Below are 18,282 nucleotides of genomic sequence, written 5' to 3'. Positions count from 1 at the left end.
ATATCATCTTCAAAGCAGAAAAAATGCTTCACTGTTACAGTTAGGAATAAGATAGAGAAGTCTACTCTCACAAATGATATTTAACATAGTACTGGAAGTCCAAGACTTAAGAGTCAGGCAGCAAAAAGAAAAGAAAAATGCAAAACAAAACATCTAAATTGACAAGGAACAAGTACAAATTTCAGGATATGCAGACGACATGCTACTCTATGTAGAAAACATAAAAGACTCCACCATCAAATTACTGGACTATTACACATATTCATCAATGTTGCAGTATATAAAATCACTATACAGAAATCTGTTGCATTTCCAATAATGAAGCGGCAGAAAGAGAAATCAAGGAGTTAGTCTCATTCACAATGGAACCAAACACAAGATATCTAGGAATAAACCTCATGAAAGAGGTACAGGTCTCTAAATTGAAAACTATAGAACACATAAAGAAATTAAAGAGTACACAAAGAAATGCAAAATCACTCCATGCCAATGGATTGGAAAAATAATTACTGTTAAAATGTCTATAATACCAAAACCAATCTACCCATTCAATGCAGTCCCTATAATGAACCAGAAGCATTTTGAACAGAACAAGATCCTAAAATCTGTAGAGAACCACAAAAGACCCTGACAGCCAAAATAATTCTCAAAGAGAAAACAAACCTGGAGGAATCACATTTCCACCTTGTAACCTTTATTTTCAAAGTTGCAGTCATTGAGACAGTATTGTACCGGAGCATAAAGAGACACATAGACCAATGAAATAGGATAGAGGCCCAAGAAATTAATCCTCAAGTCTACAGTCAACTAATATTCAACAAAATAGGGGAAAAATCCAATTTTAAAAAAGCCAGTCTTTTCAACAAATGGTGTTGGTAAAACCGGATGGCAACATGGAAGAAGAATAAAACAACCATTTTCCTACAGCATACACAACAAATAAATTCAAAATATTTGGAAAACCTAAATGTAAGCCAGGAAACCATAATATGTATATATATGTGTGTGTATATATATATATATATATAGAGAGAGAGAGAGAGAGAGAGAAGACAGGCAGTCACTTTTTTGTCAACATTCACAGAAATTTATTATTAAATATGCATCCTGCATCAAGAGAAGGGAAAGTTAAAATGAACCATTGGGACTTCATCAAGATAAAACGCTTCTGCACAACAAGGGAAACAATCAATACAACTGGCAACCTACCAAATGGGAGAATATATTTGCAAATTTCTCATCAGGTGTAAGTCTAAATTCCATAAAAGATGTATCAAACTCAGCATCCTAAAGTTTAATATTCATTTAAGAAATTGGCAGAAGATTTGAACAGACGTTTCCCCAAGGAAGATGTACAGAAGATTAACAGAGAGTTGAAAATATTCTCAGCATCATTCAACATGATGTAAATGTAAATGAACACCAGGATGAGCTACCACTTCACAACTATCAGAATGGCTAAAATTAACAAAACAGAAAACCACAGATGTCGGTGATGATGTGGAACTAGGGGAAACCTCTGACATTCTTAGTGATTATGCAAACTTGTGCAGCTACTCTGGAAAACAGTATGGAGGTATGACAAAATTAAAAAAAAAAAATGAACTACCCAGGGACACAGCAATTGCAGTGCTAGGTATTTACTGGAAGGAAACAAAAATACTGATTCATAGGGGCACATGCATCTCAATGTTTATAGTAGCATTATCAACAGTAGTTAAATTATAGAAAGAGACAAAATGTCTGTCAACTGAGAAATTTATAAAGAAGATGTTTTATACACACACATATATATAAATACATATGAATGTATATACCTATATATGTATATTACACACTCATTCAAAAGAATGAAATCTTACCATTTCCCATGAAGTTGACAGAGCAAGAGTGTGTTATGGTAATGAAATCTTGTTGGTCAGAGAAAGGAAAATACCATATAATGTCATTCATATGCGGTATTAAAAAAAAACAGACAAACATAAGGATATTAAACACCACCAACAACAAAAGGGAAGCAAGCCTAAAGGAACTCCTAAATGTAGAAAACAGACTGAGGGTTGATGAAGGAATTTGGAGGGGGATGTGCCAAGTGGGTAATGGGCCTTAAGGAATATACATGCTGTGATGACATTTGAGTGTTATTTGTGAGTGATAAATTATTAAATTCAACACCTGAAATCAATTTCACCATATATGTTACCTAACTAGAATTAAAAAAATATATTTTGAATGATAATTAATAATAATAATAATAATAATAACAACTTTCCACAGAATGAACTTGTATAGACTTATTCCAATATCATTAGCACACACATTATTTCATACATATATGGAATATACACCAAAATAGATCACATTCTGAGCTGCAAAATACACTTTTAAAAATGTTAATAGCATTTATATAACATCTTTTCTCAGAATATAGAGGAGTGCAACTAGAAATCAATGTTGAAAGCTACATTAAACATAACAACATATGTGAGGGTTAAACAACACACATCTAAATAACTTAGGCAAACACATAAAGCTCAAGATTTTTTTTAAAGTTTAATTACATATAATCTCTACCACCAGATGAGGGATTGAACTCATGACCCCAATTTTGAAAACCACAGGCTCTTCTAAAAGAGACACCCAGTTTCCCCTTAACTGTTGAAATACATTAAAAAAAAACAAACAAACAAACAGTGAAATTTATTGGATGTGGAGACACATGGCTTACATGGAAGTCTGTTGAATGCATATATTAATGTATATGTTAGGAACAAAAAATCTAATATCATAAATTTGTATTCCCATCTCAAGAAATATAAATATTAGAGCAATAAATACAATGTAACAAAATATTAAATTAATTATAATGTAGCAAAAAAAGAAAAAAGATAGGAATAATAAGTACTAGAGCAAAATCAGTAAAATCAATGGAGAAAATCAAGAAAAAGAAAAAATCATTTGAAATTAGGTTATTATATTAAAAAGCACCTTTGTTTTGTGATGAGCAGTAGGTGAGGTATACAAGTGTTGAGTCACTATATTGTATACCTGAAACCAATATTACACTTTATCTTAACTTCGTGGAATTTAAATAAATCCTTACAAAATTATTAATGGAATTGATAAAACTCTAACCAGACTAATTAAATAAAAGAGGGAGGAGACACAATTGATTAATATCAGAAATGAAAGAGGAAACATGAATACTGATCCCACTGAAATTAAAAGGACAGTAAAGTGAAAAAATGTTCATCATCACCAGCCATCAGGGAGGTTCAAATTAAAACCACATTGAGATACCACCTGACACCAGTTAGAATGGCCAAAATTAGCAAGACAGGAAACAACGTGTGTTGGAGAGGATGTGGAGAAAGGGAAACCCTCTTACACTGTTGGTGGGAATGCAAGTTAGTGCAGCCACTTTGGAGAACAGTGTGGAGATTCCTGAAGAAATTAAAAATAGAGCTTCCCTATGACCCTGCAATTGCACTGCTGGGTATTTACCCCAAAGATACAGATGTAGTGAAAAGAAGGGCCATCTGTACCCCAATGTTTATTGCAGCAATGACTATGGTCGCCAAACTGTGGAAAGAACCAAGATGCCCTTCAATGGATGAATGGATAAGGAAGATGTGGTCCATATACACAATGGAGTATTATGCCTCCATCAGAAAGGATGAATACCCAACTTTCGTAGCAACATGGACGGGACTGGAAGAGATGATGCTGAGCGAAATAAGTCAAGCAGAGAGAGTCAAGTATCATATGGTCTCACTTATTTGTGGAGCATAACATAGAACACCGTGGACATGGGGAGATGGAGAGGAGAGGGAGTTGAGGGAAACTGGAAGGGGAGATGAACCATGAGAGACTATGGACTCTGAAAAACAACCAGAGGGTTTTGAAGGGGCGGGGGGTGGGAGGTTGAGGAACCAGGTGGTGGGTAATAGGGAGGGCACGTACTGCACGGAGCACTGGGTGTGATGCAAAAACAATGAACACTGTTATGCTGTAAATAAAAAAAAAAAAGGACAGTAAAGAATACTATGAATAACTGAAGGTGGTAAATTTGATAACTTAGTGGAAATGGACAAATTTTTGAAAGAGAGTTTGCCAAAACTCATTAAGAAGAAATAGACAAAATGAAGAGTTCATTATCTGTTGAATAAGTTGAGTAAATCAATAATCTTCCAAAACAAAAACCACAGGCCCAGGTGGGTTCAGTGGTGAATTTTATTAAACTTCGAAAGAACAGATTAAACTAATTACCTGCATTTGCTTTCAGGGCATAAAAAGAATTGGAATACTTCTGATTCCTTCTATGATATCATCATTACCCTATCATAATTTCAACAATGTTGTAAAACCTGACACATCAGTGTCTCTTGTGAACATAGAGGCAAACATCCTCAAAAAAAAAAAAAAAAATACAAATTGAATGCAACTATGTATAAAAAGTATTATACATCACAATTAAGTAGATTTATTCATTATGCAACATTGACTGAACATTCCAAAATCACTTACTGTGATTCATTATATCAAAATACTAAAGAAGAAAATAATCACATTGTTGTACAATACTCTGTTGTACAAAAGTGTTTTACGATATCCAATACCCACTCAAAATTAAAACTCTTAGTATACTAGGAATAGAGGTAACCATTTAACTTGATGAGAAAATTTCTACAAGAAGACTACTGCCAAATTTAGAGTTAATTGTGGGAAACTAGAAGCTTTCATAGTAAGATCATGAGCAAAACAGGTATGTTTCCTCTCATTACTCCTCTTCAACATTGTGCAGAAAATAGAAGGAAATTCAATTAGAAAAGCAAAAGAAATGGAATGTATATAAATTGAGAAGGAAAATTAAAAAAAATTTGTTAATACATTAGCTATTTTTTGGGTAGAAAATCCAAGAGTAGACAAAAGCTCTCGTGAAATAATAAGTAACTGAGTAAATTTGCAGGACAAAATTTTAGTATACAAACTGCAATACTACCCATCAATGAACAAGTGAAATATGAAATGTTAAACGCAATATCATTTACATTATTATCACCAAGAAAAAAAAAAGGAAGAAGGGAAGAGAAAGAAGAAGGGAAAGAAAGAGAAAAAAAGGTTAGGTACAAATAAAATAAAATATGTATCACACTTCTAAGGAATATGTCACAAAGTTCTGAAGAATGCAGTTAGAATCAAATAAATGTTTAGATGATCCAGTTTAATGGATAGGAAGACTTAATGTTGTGAACATATTGTGAACATATTGTGAAATCTACTAATTTTGATTTATAGATTTAATGAAATCCAAATCAAAATTGCATCAGGTTATTTTGTGGACATTGGCAAAGTAATTATAAACCTCGTGTGGGAGAAAAAGATCTAGAATGGCCAATAGTATATTGAAAAGGAAGAAAGTTGAAAGATGGATGATGTCCAAATTCAAGAGTTTCTACAAAGCTGCACAAATCATGGCTAGAAGTCTGGTGTGAGACTAGATGAAGATATCAGTGGTAAAACAAAACAAAAAAACAAAAACAACATAAATATAGTTAACTGAATTTTGTCAAAGAACAAAGACAACACAATGAAGCAAATATTGTCTTTTCAAAATGATGTTAGAGCAACAGGACATCCTGAAGCAAACAAAAAATCTAGAAAAACACTTTACATTCTGCACCAAAATTATCTCAAAATGCATTGAAGCCCTAAATGCAAAATGTAAAACTACAATGTTTTTAGAGGATAACACAGAAGAATTCTAGATGATATGTGAAATTAACCATTGCATACAATGCCAAATTGTAACTTATATTTTTAAAGAAATCTCTACACCCAGTATGGGGCTCAAACTTAATACCCCGAGATCAAGTGTCATATTCTTCACTGATTGAGACAGACATAGGTCCTGAGGAATAATTTATTTTATTTTATTTTTTTTTCTCATTGTATTTATTTTTTCAGCGTAACAGTATTCATTCTTTTTGCACAACACCCAGTGCTCCATGCAAAACGTGCCCTCTCCATTACCCACCACCTGTTCCCCCAACCTCCCACAGGGAAATACAAATCAAAACCACAATGAGATATCACCTCACACCAGTCAGAATGGCTAAAATTAACAAGTCAGGAAATGACAGATGCTGGAGAGGATGTGGAGAAAGGGGAACCCTCCTCCACTGTTGGTGGGAATGCAAGCTGGTGCAACCACTCTGGAAAACAGCATGGAGGTTCCTCAAAATGTTGAAAATAGAACTACCCTATGACCCAGCAATTGCACTACTGGGTATTTACCCTAAAGATACAAACATAGTGATCCGAAGGGGCACGTGTACCCGAATGTTTATAGCAGCAATGTCTACAATAGCCAGACTATGGAAAGAACCTAGATGTCCATCAACAGATGAATGGATAAAGAAGATGTGGTATATATACACAATGGAATACTATGCAGCCATCAAAAGAAATGAAATCTTGCCATTTGCGACGACGTGGATGGAACTAGAGCGTATCATGCTTAGTGAAATAAGTCAATTGGAGAAAGACAACTATCATATGATCTCCCTGATATGAGGACATGGAGAAGCAACATGGCAGGGTAGGAGATAGGAGAAGAATAAATGAAACAAGATGGGATTGGGAGGGAGACAAACCATAAATGACTCTTAATCTCACAAAACAAACTGGGGGTTGCTGCGTGGAGGTGGGATTGGGGGAGGGGGAGCGGGCTATGGACATTGGGGAGGGGAAGCGAACCATAAGAGACTATGGACTCTGAAAAACAACCTGAGGGTTTGAATAATTTATTTTAAAAACAAGTTTCAATACACTACAAATTATTAAATTAAATCTTATGATATATGAAAGAAAGAACTAAAATCAAACAGGAAGCCGCAGATTCAGAAAATTTTGAAAGGATAACATCCTAAAAGATATCAGTGATAAAAATTGTCTTTGTAAATCTACAAAAAGCTCTTGAAATCAAAAATAAAGAAAAAAATTAAGAAACCAGACTACATCCCATAGACCCATCATTAAGGAAGATAGACAGCAAATAAGCAAAATATACAATGTTTCACATTATGTGTCATCAGTTATATGGAAATAAATGCATGAATAAGATATTACTAAGTATCTATTTGAATGATGAAAGTCAAGGCAACAATAAGACTAAATGCAGATGATGATGTGGCACAACAGAAGTGATGATTTTTTTTACTGGCAGGGCTGAAAAATGACACAACCAGTTTGAAAGATAGTTTGACAGTTTCTTAATAAACTAAAAGTATCTTAACAATATAATCCAGCAGTCCCCAAAACATGAAAACATATCCACACAAAAACTGAACTTTGGGACACCTGTGTAGCTTGGATGGTTGGGGATCTGACTTTGGTTCCATTCATGGGATCCTGGGATCCAATCCAGCATTGGGCTTCTTGCTCAGTGGAAAACCTGCTTCTTCCTTCACCTGCTGTTCTCCCTGCTTGTGCACTCTCTCTCCCACAAATAAAATGTTTTAAAAAATCAACATACATATGTTTACCAGTTTTATTTATAATTGCAAAAACTTGGAAACTAACAATATGCTAGCTTATCAGTCCATGTAAAGGCATGGAAGAAATTTATATGTATATTCTTAAGTGAAGGAAGCCAATCTTATAACACTATATAATGTGAAATTCCAACGATAAAATATTCTGGAAAGAGCAGCATTATGAAGACATTAAAAGTTCAGTAGCTGACAGGATCATGTGTTGGGGAGAAATAAATTGTCAGAACACAGAGGAGTTTAAAGGCAATAAAAGTACTTACATAGTAATATAATAATGGACATAAGGAGTCTGCATAAACTGGGAGAGACGCCTATATTTTTTCATTTCCTATGCCTACTTTTTGGCTGATAACAACAACAAAAAATCACAAGGATACAAAGAAGTAGGAAAACCTAGTTCTTAGGTGGAAACAATATATATTGATAGAAACTGTCCTTTAGGAAACAGAGAGATAAGAAATCCTAGACAAAAAAAAAATTAAATTAACTTTAATATGATCAAATGAGTAAATTAAAACACAGAGAAATAACTAAAGCAATTTTGTTTGAAAAATCAAGTCAATAAAATGAGAATATCACCAAAGTGATATGAATTGTAAAACAAAGCAAAAAAATAAACAAAAAAGAATCAGAAATTCTAAAGTTGAAAACTACAAAAACTACAATGAAAAAGTTACTAGGGACATACAATGGAACGTTTGAACAGTCAGGAAAAAATGCACTAATGAAAATGAAGGCAGGGCCATATCTGCAGATTCTAAGAAGAAAAAGAAAAAAGACCAAAGAGCAAAGAGACAAGAAGTCAAAAGAAATGGGAAGATAACTAATATTATAACTAGATCACCATTAAGTAGAATGCTATATATGTTATAGGAATCCCAGAAGGAGATTAAAATGAAAGAGCCAGAGAGATCATTTGAATGAAAAAAAAAAAAAAAAAAAAACTAAATCTCAAAATTGATGACAGATACGATTATACAATGCAAGAAACTTAACAAACTCCAAGTAGGATAACCTCAGAAAGATCCACAAAAACAAACACAATAAAATTATCAAAATATTTAAAAATGTATTAAAAAGCAGCAAGAAAAATGCAACTTGTCATGTACAGGAGAGCATCAGTAAGAATGTCTTCTGAGTTCTCAGCAGAAATTGAGAACTGAACACAGTGAAAAATATATTCAAAGTGATGGCAGAATAAAAATTGTTAAATGAAAAATTATAACTGCAAAATTATCCTACCAAAAAGAAAGAAAGAAACTAAGGCATACATAAAAACAGTGAAAGGTTTTTATTAGCAGGCCTGTCTTACAGGAAGTGTCAAAGGGACACTTTATTTCAGGTTGAAATAAAATAATGTAATATGGATTTGTAAACTTAATTTACATTTCTTAAAGAAATTAGAAGATGTATGTTTGAGAATATTAGTCTGTAAATGAAATGTAAAGAATTAATTTGTGAGGAGGAAATTAATACCTAAAGTGAGGAGAAATTATGTATACTAATCGAGTTTATAGATGTGATTAAATTTAAGAAAGAAAACAATGAATATAGGGGAAGGCAAGAAAAATAGAGAGATGGAAGCAAACCATTGAAGACTCTTAACTATAGTTAACAAACTGAGGGTTTTTGGAGATAGATGGGTTGGTGTTGGTTAAATGAGTGACAGGAATTAAGGAGGGCACTTGTGATGGGCATTAGGTGTTATATATAAGCTGGATCACTAAATTCTACTCCTGAAATGAATATTGAGATTAGATTAACTAGATTTTAAATAAATATTTGAGATTAGATTAACCAGATTTTATTTTATTTTTTTTTATGACATTAACATTTTAGATTAACCAGATTTTAAATAAATATTTGAAACAAACAAAATGAAGTATCAATTCAAATTCAAATTTTAAGTCTGTAATTTGTTATATGTAATCCCCATTATAACGTTAAAGAAAATCTATTTCTGGGTGCCTGGGTGGTTCAGTGGGTTAAAACCTCTGCCTTCTACTTAGGTCATGATTCCAGGGTCCTGGGATCAAGCCCCACATTGGGCTCTGCACTCAGCGGGGAGCCTGCTTCCTCCTCTTTCTCTCTCTCTTTCTGCCTTCTTATCTGCCTGCTTGTGATCTCTGTCAAATAAATAAATAAAATATTAAAGAAAAGAAAATCAATTTCTTCAATTCTTACTTTTTAGCCAACATATAGAACCCCATTAGTTTTTGATGTATTTTTCCATGATTCATTAGTTGAATATATCACCAAGTGCCTATCACATAATGCACCCTCCTTAATGCCCATCACCCAGTTACCCCATCTGTAGTATGTATTTTATAAAACACTACCTCTGAAACAAATAATGCACTATATGTTAATTAAATTGAATTTAAATTTAAAAGTGCAATATATTCTAAATATAATTATTATCAATATATATTTTGTTCATTTTTTTTGAGATTTTATTTATTTATTTGACAGAGAGAGAGACACCCAAGAGAGGAACAAAAGCAGAGGGAGTGGGATAGGGAGAAGAAAGTTTCCCGCTGAGAAGGGAGCCCAATGTGGGGTTCAATCCCAGGACTCTGGGATCAGGACCTGAGCCAAAGCAGTTGCTTAATGACTGAGCACCCAGGCACTGCCATTTGGTTCATTCTCTATGCCTTATTTAATAAGACTGTTTCTACTTCAAGGCCATAAACACATTTTCGTTTTGTATAAAAAGGAAAAGAAAGGGAATTTGATCATGCCACTAGAAAATACAATCAACTACACACACACACACACACACACACACACAGAACAGTAATGGGGAAATTAAGAAACAAATTATAAGACTACAGAAAACAAATGACAAAATGGAAAAATCGATTCCATGTTTATCAGAAACATTTATTACTGTAAATGTAAGGGGATCAAATAATCTAGTTACACCATAGGTTTTCAGAATGGAATAGATATAGATGATATAGATATAGACAGATAAAGATATGGTATACATTCACCATAAGACATTCAATGTGTATTTATGAAGTCTCAATACTTTGAAAAATGAATGGATATGAATAAAAGAAAACCCATGCAAAGCATAGTCAGAAAAATATGAATTTACAATAATATGAGACAAAGTGGACTTTAAGTCAAAAGTTATTCATAAGAATTGGGTATTCATCCTTTCTCATTGAGGCATAATACTCCATTTTATATATGGACCATATCTTCTTTATCCATCCATCTGTTGAGGGTACCTGGGCTCTTTCCAAAATTAGGAGATTGTGGCCATTGCTGTTATGAACACATTTATGGAGCATAAGGAATAATATGGAGGACATTAGGAGAAGGAAAAAAAAAGTAATTTGGGGGAAATCATAAGGGGAGGTGAACCATGAGAGACTGAGTACTCTGAGAAACTGAGTGTTTAGGAAGGGAGGGGGAGTGGGGGAATGTGTTAGCCTGGTGGTGGTTATGAAGGAGGGCATATATTGTATGGAGCACTGGGTAGGGTGCATAAACAATGAATATTGGAACACTGAAATATAAAATAATATAAAAATTAATAATAGTAAATAGACATTTTGTATAAATTATAGTGGAATTTGAACAAACAAGACAAAATAATTATAAGCCTATATGGACCAAATATCAGATTCCCAATATATAGGAAGCAAATGTTGAAAGAATTGAATGAAAAACTAGTTGGAGACTATTTTACAGTAAGGGTTGAAAATTTCAGCATCCCTCCTTCAATAATGGAACAATCAGACAGAAGTTAAATTAAAAAAGAATAAATAATCCAGTTAAATTAAAAATAATAAATAAATAAATAAATAAATAACCCGAAATATTATAAACTAATCAGCCTAAACAGGTATACACAAAACAGTTTCCCAGGGATGCCTGGGTGGCTCAGTTGATAAAGCAATGGCTTTCAGGTCAGGTCATGATCCTGGAATCCCATGATTAATTCCTGCATCAGACTCTCCGATCATCAGGAAGTCTGCCTCTCCCACTTACTTTCCCATCTCTCATGCACACTCTCTTCCCCTCTCTCTCATTCTCTCAAATAAAAACTAAAAATAAAATAAAATAATAAAATTGGGGAGCCTTGGTGGCTCAGTCATTAAGCATCTGCCTTTGGCTCAGGTCATGATCCCAGGATCCTAGGATCCAGCCTTATATCAGGATCCCTGCTCAGAGGGAAGCCTGCTTCTCTCTCTCCCACACACCCAGCTTGCATTCTCCTCTCACTATCTCTCTCTCTGTGAAATAAACAAGAGCTTTAATAAATAAATAAATAAATAAATAAATAAATAAATAAATAAAATCTTCTATTCTTAGAAACAAAAACAAAAGCTTCCTTAAACAACATCTGATTATGCATTTCCTTAATCCATATGGACCAGTATCTAGGACTGACCATATGTAAGGCCATGAAATAAATTGTAATAAACTTAAAATATTGAAACATATAAAATATCTTCTCATAAAAATGTAATGAAGGTTAGCAATGAATAACAGAAGAAAAACTGTAAGTCAATAATATAGCTATTAAAGAATTGGACAAGCACATGCAGAAGAAGGGAACTGGACCCTTCTTATACAACATACACAAAGGTAAACTCAAAATAGATGACAGATATAAATTTGAGACAGGAATCCATCAAATCCTAGATCAGAAAATAGGCAATAACTTCTTTGGGCTCACCAGCAGCAAGTTCTTGTTACATAGATCTTTTGAGGCAAGGGAGAGAAAAGCAATAATGAACTACTGGGATTTCCTCAAGAACTACAAAAACATGCCAAAATGTTTTTGCACAGCAAAGTAAGCAGTCAGCAAGACTAAAAGGAAACCCACAGAATGAAAGAAGGTATTTGAAAATGACTTATCAGATAAAGGGCTAGTATTGAAACTATATAAAGAACTTCTCAAACTCAACACTCAAAAAACAAATAATCCACTCAAGAAATGGGCCAAAGACATGTACGGATATTTCCCCAAGGGAAGAGATAAAAATGAGCAACAGACAGATGAAAAAATCTCATCATTTCTTATCATGAGGGAAATCCAACTCAAAACAAGAGTAAGACAGAAATCCATTAAAATCCTAGAGAAGAACATAAGCAGTAACCTTTTTGACATTGGTAACAGTAACATCTTTTAAGATACGTCTCCAAAAACAAAGATACAAGAGCAAAATGAATTTGGGGGACTTCATTAAGATCAAAAGCTTCTGCACAACAAAGGAAACAGTCAACAAAACAAAGAGGCAACCCATGGAATGGGAGAAGATATTCACAAGTGGCACTACAGTCAAAAGCCTGATATCCAAATCTATTAAGATTTCCTCAAACTCAACACACACACACACACACACACACACACACACACACACACACACACCCCACACAACAACAACAACAAAAAAAAACCAGATAATCACAACAAAAAATGAGCAGAAGACATGAACAGGCATTTCGCCAAAGAAGATATACAAATGGCTAACAGACATACATACATACACACAAAAAGTTCATCATCATTAGCCATCAGGGAAATTCAAATAAAAAACACAATGAGATACCACCTTACACCAGTTAGAATGGACAAAATTATCAGGACAGGAAACAACAAGAGTTGGAGGGGATGTGGAGAAAGGGTAACCCTCTTACACTATTGGTGGGAATGCAAGTTGGTACAGCCACTTTGGAGAACAGTGTAGATATTCCTCAAAAAATTAAAAATAGAGTTTCCCTATGACCCTGCAATTGCAATAATGAGTATTTAACCAAAAGATACAGATGTAGTGAAAATAAGGGCCATCTCTACCCCAATGTTCAGAGAAGCAACGGCCACTGCAGAAAGAGCCGAGATGCTCTTCAAGAGATGAATGGATAAATAAGATATGGTTCATATATACAATGGAATATTATGCCTCCATCAGTAAGGATGAATACCCAACTTTTGTATCAACATGGACAGGACTTCAGGAGATTATGCTGAATGAAATAAGTCCAGCAGAGAAAGTCAATCATCATATGATTTCACTTAGGAGAATGAAAAGAAAAGTGAATTGGGGGAAATTGGAGGGAGAGATGAGCCATAAGAGACTGTGTACTATGAGAAACAGATGGAGTGTTTTAGAGTTAAGAGGCATGTGTGGATGGGTGCACCTGGTGGTGGGTATTAAGGAGAGCACATATTGTATGGAGCACTGGATATAGTACATAAACAATGAATCTTGGACCACTGAACAAACAAAGTAAAATATAAAAAATAAATAAAAAATAGCTGTTATGCTGTAAATAAACAAATAAACAAATAAATAAAAAATAATAAAAATTAAAAAAATAATCAAACACCTAATAGGGTTGACGAACAACAACAACAACAAAAAAAATAGAGACCAAGTCACATTAATTATTGCTAGAATATAGAAAAACAACTTGTTTGATATATTGACCATATGTTCTTTTTCTTAGCCAAGTTCAAGCTCTAATGCCTGTTGTAGATTTTTAAAATTTATTTTCTAGATGTACAATCATGCCATCTATGTATAAACAATTTTACCTCTTTCTTTAAAAAAATAATCAATTAAAAACAAACGTGACCCATCACAAAAGCAAAACAAAACAAAACAAAAAAAGAGTATGATACAAATTCACACATATCAGATTGGCTAAAATTAACTACTAAGTAAAGAACAGATCTCAGCAACAATACAGAGAAAGGGGGTCCTCTTACCTATTGGTAGGAATGCAAACTGGTGTAGCCACAGCAGAAAACAATATAGATGTTTCTCAAAGATCTAAAAATAAAACTGCCATACAACCAACGAATTGCAGAGTTATTTATCCAAATGATACACACCTAGTTATTTGAGGTGGCACCTGCATCCCAATGTTTATAGCAGAAATGTCCACAGTTGCCAAAATATGGAAAAATCCTGGACATCCATTGACAGATGATTGCATAATATGCACCTGATAAATAAGTAAATTCTGCCCCTGAATCTAAAAATACACAATGTGTTAACTAACTTGAATTTAAGTTAAAATAAGAGTTTAAAAAAAAAGAAGAAGAAAAGGAATGAATCGGGAGCAATTAGGATGCTCCATCTCAAGATTGCTGAAGAAATGATCAATAAAGAAAAGAAAGGATCTGGAAGTAGACCAATGCCAGTATGACTCACTGATTTTTGACAATGGTAAATAATCCACTTAATGAGAAGGATAGTCCTTTCAACAAAATGTATCAGAGACATTAGATACCCACTGGCAGGGAAACAAAGCAAAAGCAAATCAAAATACCTACCTAAACTTCACCCCTTATACAACAGTGAACTCAAATTTATGACACCATTGAATCGAAATAATGCATAAATGTATTAAAATTTTAAAAAGGAAACACAGGAGAATATATCCAGGACCTAAGGTATTGGTGGGTTCTTAACCATAGCACTAAAAGCACACTTCATAAAAGAAAACATCTTATAAGCAGGCCTTCACTGCTTATGAAAACTTTTACTCTACTAAGAATGTTGCTCATATTAGGAAGACAAAAATACAAGATATAGATTAAGTGAACATATTTGCAAACCACATATCTGACAAAGAACTTCTATGTAGAGCTGGGTGGTGGGTAATAGGGAGGACACCTATTGCATGGAGCACTGGGTGTGGTGCATAAACAATGAATTTTCTAACACTGAGAGAAAGATTAAAAAAAAAGAACCCCCAATATTTAACTGGAAAAAAGCAAACAATCCAAACAGAAAATGGACAGTAAGACGTGAACACACATCACATCCAAACAGAAAATGGACAGTAAGACGTGAACACACATCACATCAAAAAGAACATGCAGATAGCAAATAAGTGCAAGAAAAAAAGTTTCAACATCTCTAGACATGAGAAAAATGCAAATGAAAACCTGACTGAGTTATCACTACTACACATCTGGTTAATACAAAACACATTAAAATCATCAAATGTTGGAAAAAGCCAGCTCTCCTACCTTGTGGGTAAGATGGTAAGTGGAAGAACCATTCTCGTGATGCTCTTTGATAGGTTCTACAGAACAAACATAAAACCTATGACATAGGAAACACACTCCTGAAACCAGACAATGAAAATATGTGATGCCACGAAACACTGAGCACAATTTCTTACTTCAGGTCTATTAGTAACTATTGAAAAAAATGGAAAGAGCTGTAATGAGTGAAGAGTGCCTCTGTGAAGGAACATTCTGAAATACCTGAGTCTTCTGTGAATCTATAAATCTACTTCTCTACCTCTCTACCTGTCTCTAGTAGTGCTCTACCTGTCAGCACATGTCTATGACTAGTAGTCCCACCCTAGCTTGTTGGAGCTCCAAATGTCCTGAAAGATCCCAGAACCCTAAAGTGTGGGGGTCAATCAACAGTGAAGGAGACAGGATGGATCCAGTGCTGGTCTGTGATTTGGCAGGTGCTGTCCTGTGATGCCCTAGAGCCCTAAGGGGCAGGGAAGACCAGGTATGGAACAAAGGCAACCCACACCCTGCTACCTCCCAAAAGCTAATGTTTTGCCTTTGGGGAGGAAGGGCCAGGACAAGGACCTGTGTCAGAGTCTTTTTTACCCTTCTTCCTTCCTTCCTCTAGACTATATCTGTCCCTACCCTTTTATATCTCCTCCCCAAAACTACCTTCTCCTGCCTCCTACTCACACAATCACCTTCTAGTAAAGTTGCCCCCATTTTTGATATGAAGGAATATAGACTCAAGGTGTGAGCAGCTCTCTGGTACCAGCCAACCCAGGGGCCTGATGTTTGTGGAACCCAGGGCAGGGTGAGCAGGGTCTGAGCAGATAAGCACAGGATGTTTCAAGTGCTAAGATCACACAAGCAATCCACATCCCACTTATATTTAAGTTACCTAGACTCTACCAGCCTTCACACTGGTTCCTGAAAGCATCACCCTCAAATCAGCTCATACATCGTCCAACTTATGGATGCAAGCCTCACACTTACCAAGTTCCCCTGAAGTTCACTTTCAATCTACAATGGAAGCCTCATCATTGTTCCCATCTGTACATAAACAGGTGGTATGAACAAAATGCTATGACTGAGCTCAGCCCAAGAGCCACGGTTCTAGACACTTCCCCTACAATCTCAGTTGGAGTGCAGTAGGGACACCAGATCACTGTATTTGCACCACACCTGCACTCCCACACCACATCCCTAGAGCTAAGATGGAGCATAAAAAATTAAAAGTATGAGAATAGTAGGAATGAATTGTAAAAAGTATATCTATGAAGTTTACAGTTTTTAGGGCAATTCCGGAAGCTTAGTGTGTTCTTTTCCCCTCATATTGGGGTTTTAGTTTTATGAGGATCCTGTGGTGGTTGTCCTCTTGGCTTTTGTTTTGTTTTATTTTTGTTTTTTGTTTGTATGTCTGTATGTTTGTTTTGTTTTGGCTGGTTTTCTACAGGAGGGGACTGTCCTGTGGTTTTTCAGGCAGTCTTGCTAGAGTTGAGTCCTCCTACCCCCCCCCCCCCATCAAGTGGAAGGTTTCTTCACTTCACACTTTCACAGAGGAAACTGTTTCTTCAGGCTTTTGTTCTCTGGAGGTTCCCCTCCCCCATTGGTTGCTTTTGGTGGTTCTTCTAAGGTTTAGAGGAAAGAAAACTGCACCTAGACCTCTGTCTCACAGAGATGCTTCAGTCTATTTCCCTCTGGGTGATACAGAGCATATTAACTCCCCTTATGCCACTTCCCACCCTCCCACCAGCAGAGCACATCCCCAGCCACAGTCTCAGCTGTCACAGGAGCTCCCGCTAGTACCACAGTGCTACTAAAATAGTGAGCAGTATTAGTCAAGAGAGCTGTATTCCAGTGGTTGCCTTTGCTGTGGCTGCCTGTACAGGTCCAGAGGGCCTCAAGAGAGATCCCAACCAGAGATAGCACACTGAGATTTTCACACTGGCACAGCCTGGGTGTATTCAGACTCTCCCAGTCCTAGAGAACACCGGCTAGTGCCTGCATGGACCTCTTTCAGGGAAGGGTGTGGAGTGCAACTCAGAACCCAGTTGCACAACACACATGCAGAGTGCAAAAAGCTGTGGTTCTAGAGAGCACTGGCTGGCATCCACACCAGGCTCTCTGTGTGCCACCACCCAGATGTTCTCAGGTGAGCCTGTGTCTCAGGGACAAAAGCCTAGGTGCTTCACTGCACTCTCTCTGGAACAGCGCTGCTGGTGGCCATCCTGGATCTGTGGGCTTAAGGCTGTGCTTCTAACCGCCTGATCCACCAATTTCCCCTTAAGATCTTTTGCTCTTTTTGAGTGCTTTTAACCAGACTCCAGGTTAATTCTGGTTCCCAATCACAGGGCACTATTGTGTTGGGGATTACTTTCCAATGGGTCACTTCTGGTGGCTCCTCTCCCTTTTGCTTATCTTCAGATATCCGTCCCATGTTCCCACTCTGCTTTACCTGAACACTGGCCTCTTCTGCCCTCATACAGATCCAGAAGTGTATAATCCTACATCTCAGGCTGATTTTATGTGTGCTCACAGTGATCTGCTAGATAATCAGCTCACTTTAGGGGATGGGTTGAAACAGTGTCTCCTACTTCTCCACCATCTTGTCCGCCTCCCTCCTGGTGGTCATATACTCTTTTAAACCTTGCCTGTCTTGGAATCTCCTTATTTCTTCATCTGTTTTTAATGTCAGCCTTGCTGGTAAAAGTATTCTTGGCT

The 18,282-nt window shown here is 35.6% G+C and overlaps 1 pseudogene; it reads right to left on the bottom strand.

The window, feature by feature from the left end:
• Window positions 1–17,998, bottom strand: part of LOC123939177 — a 55,727-nt pseudogene extending 37,729 nt beyond the window's left edge.
• Window positions 17,999–18,282: the final 284 nt, after the last annotated feature.

Source organism: Meles meles, chromosome 3 (assembly GCF_922984935.1).
Source record: "Meles meles chromosome 3, mMelMel3.1 paternal haplotype, whole genome shotgun sequence".
NCBI lineage: Eukaryota > Metazoa > Chordata > Mammalia > Carnivora > Mustelidae > Meles > Meles meles.
Note: the sequence above shows the minus strand (reverse complement) of the source record. Positions and strands in the feature narration are given on the sequence as shown.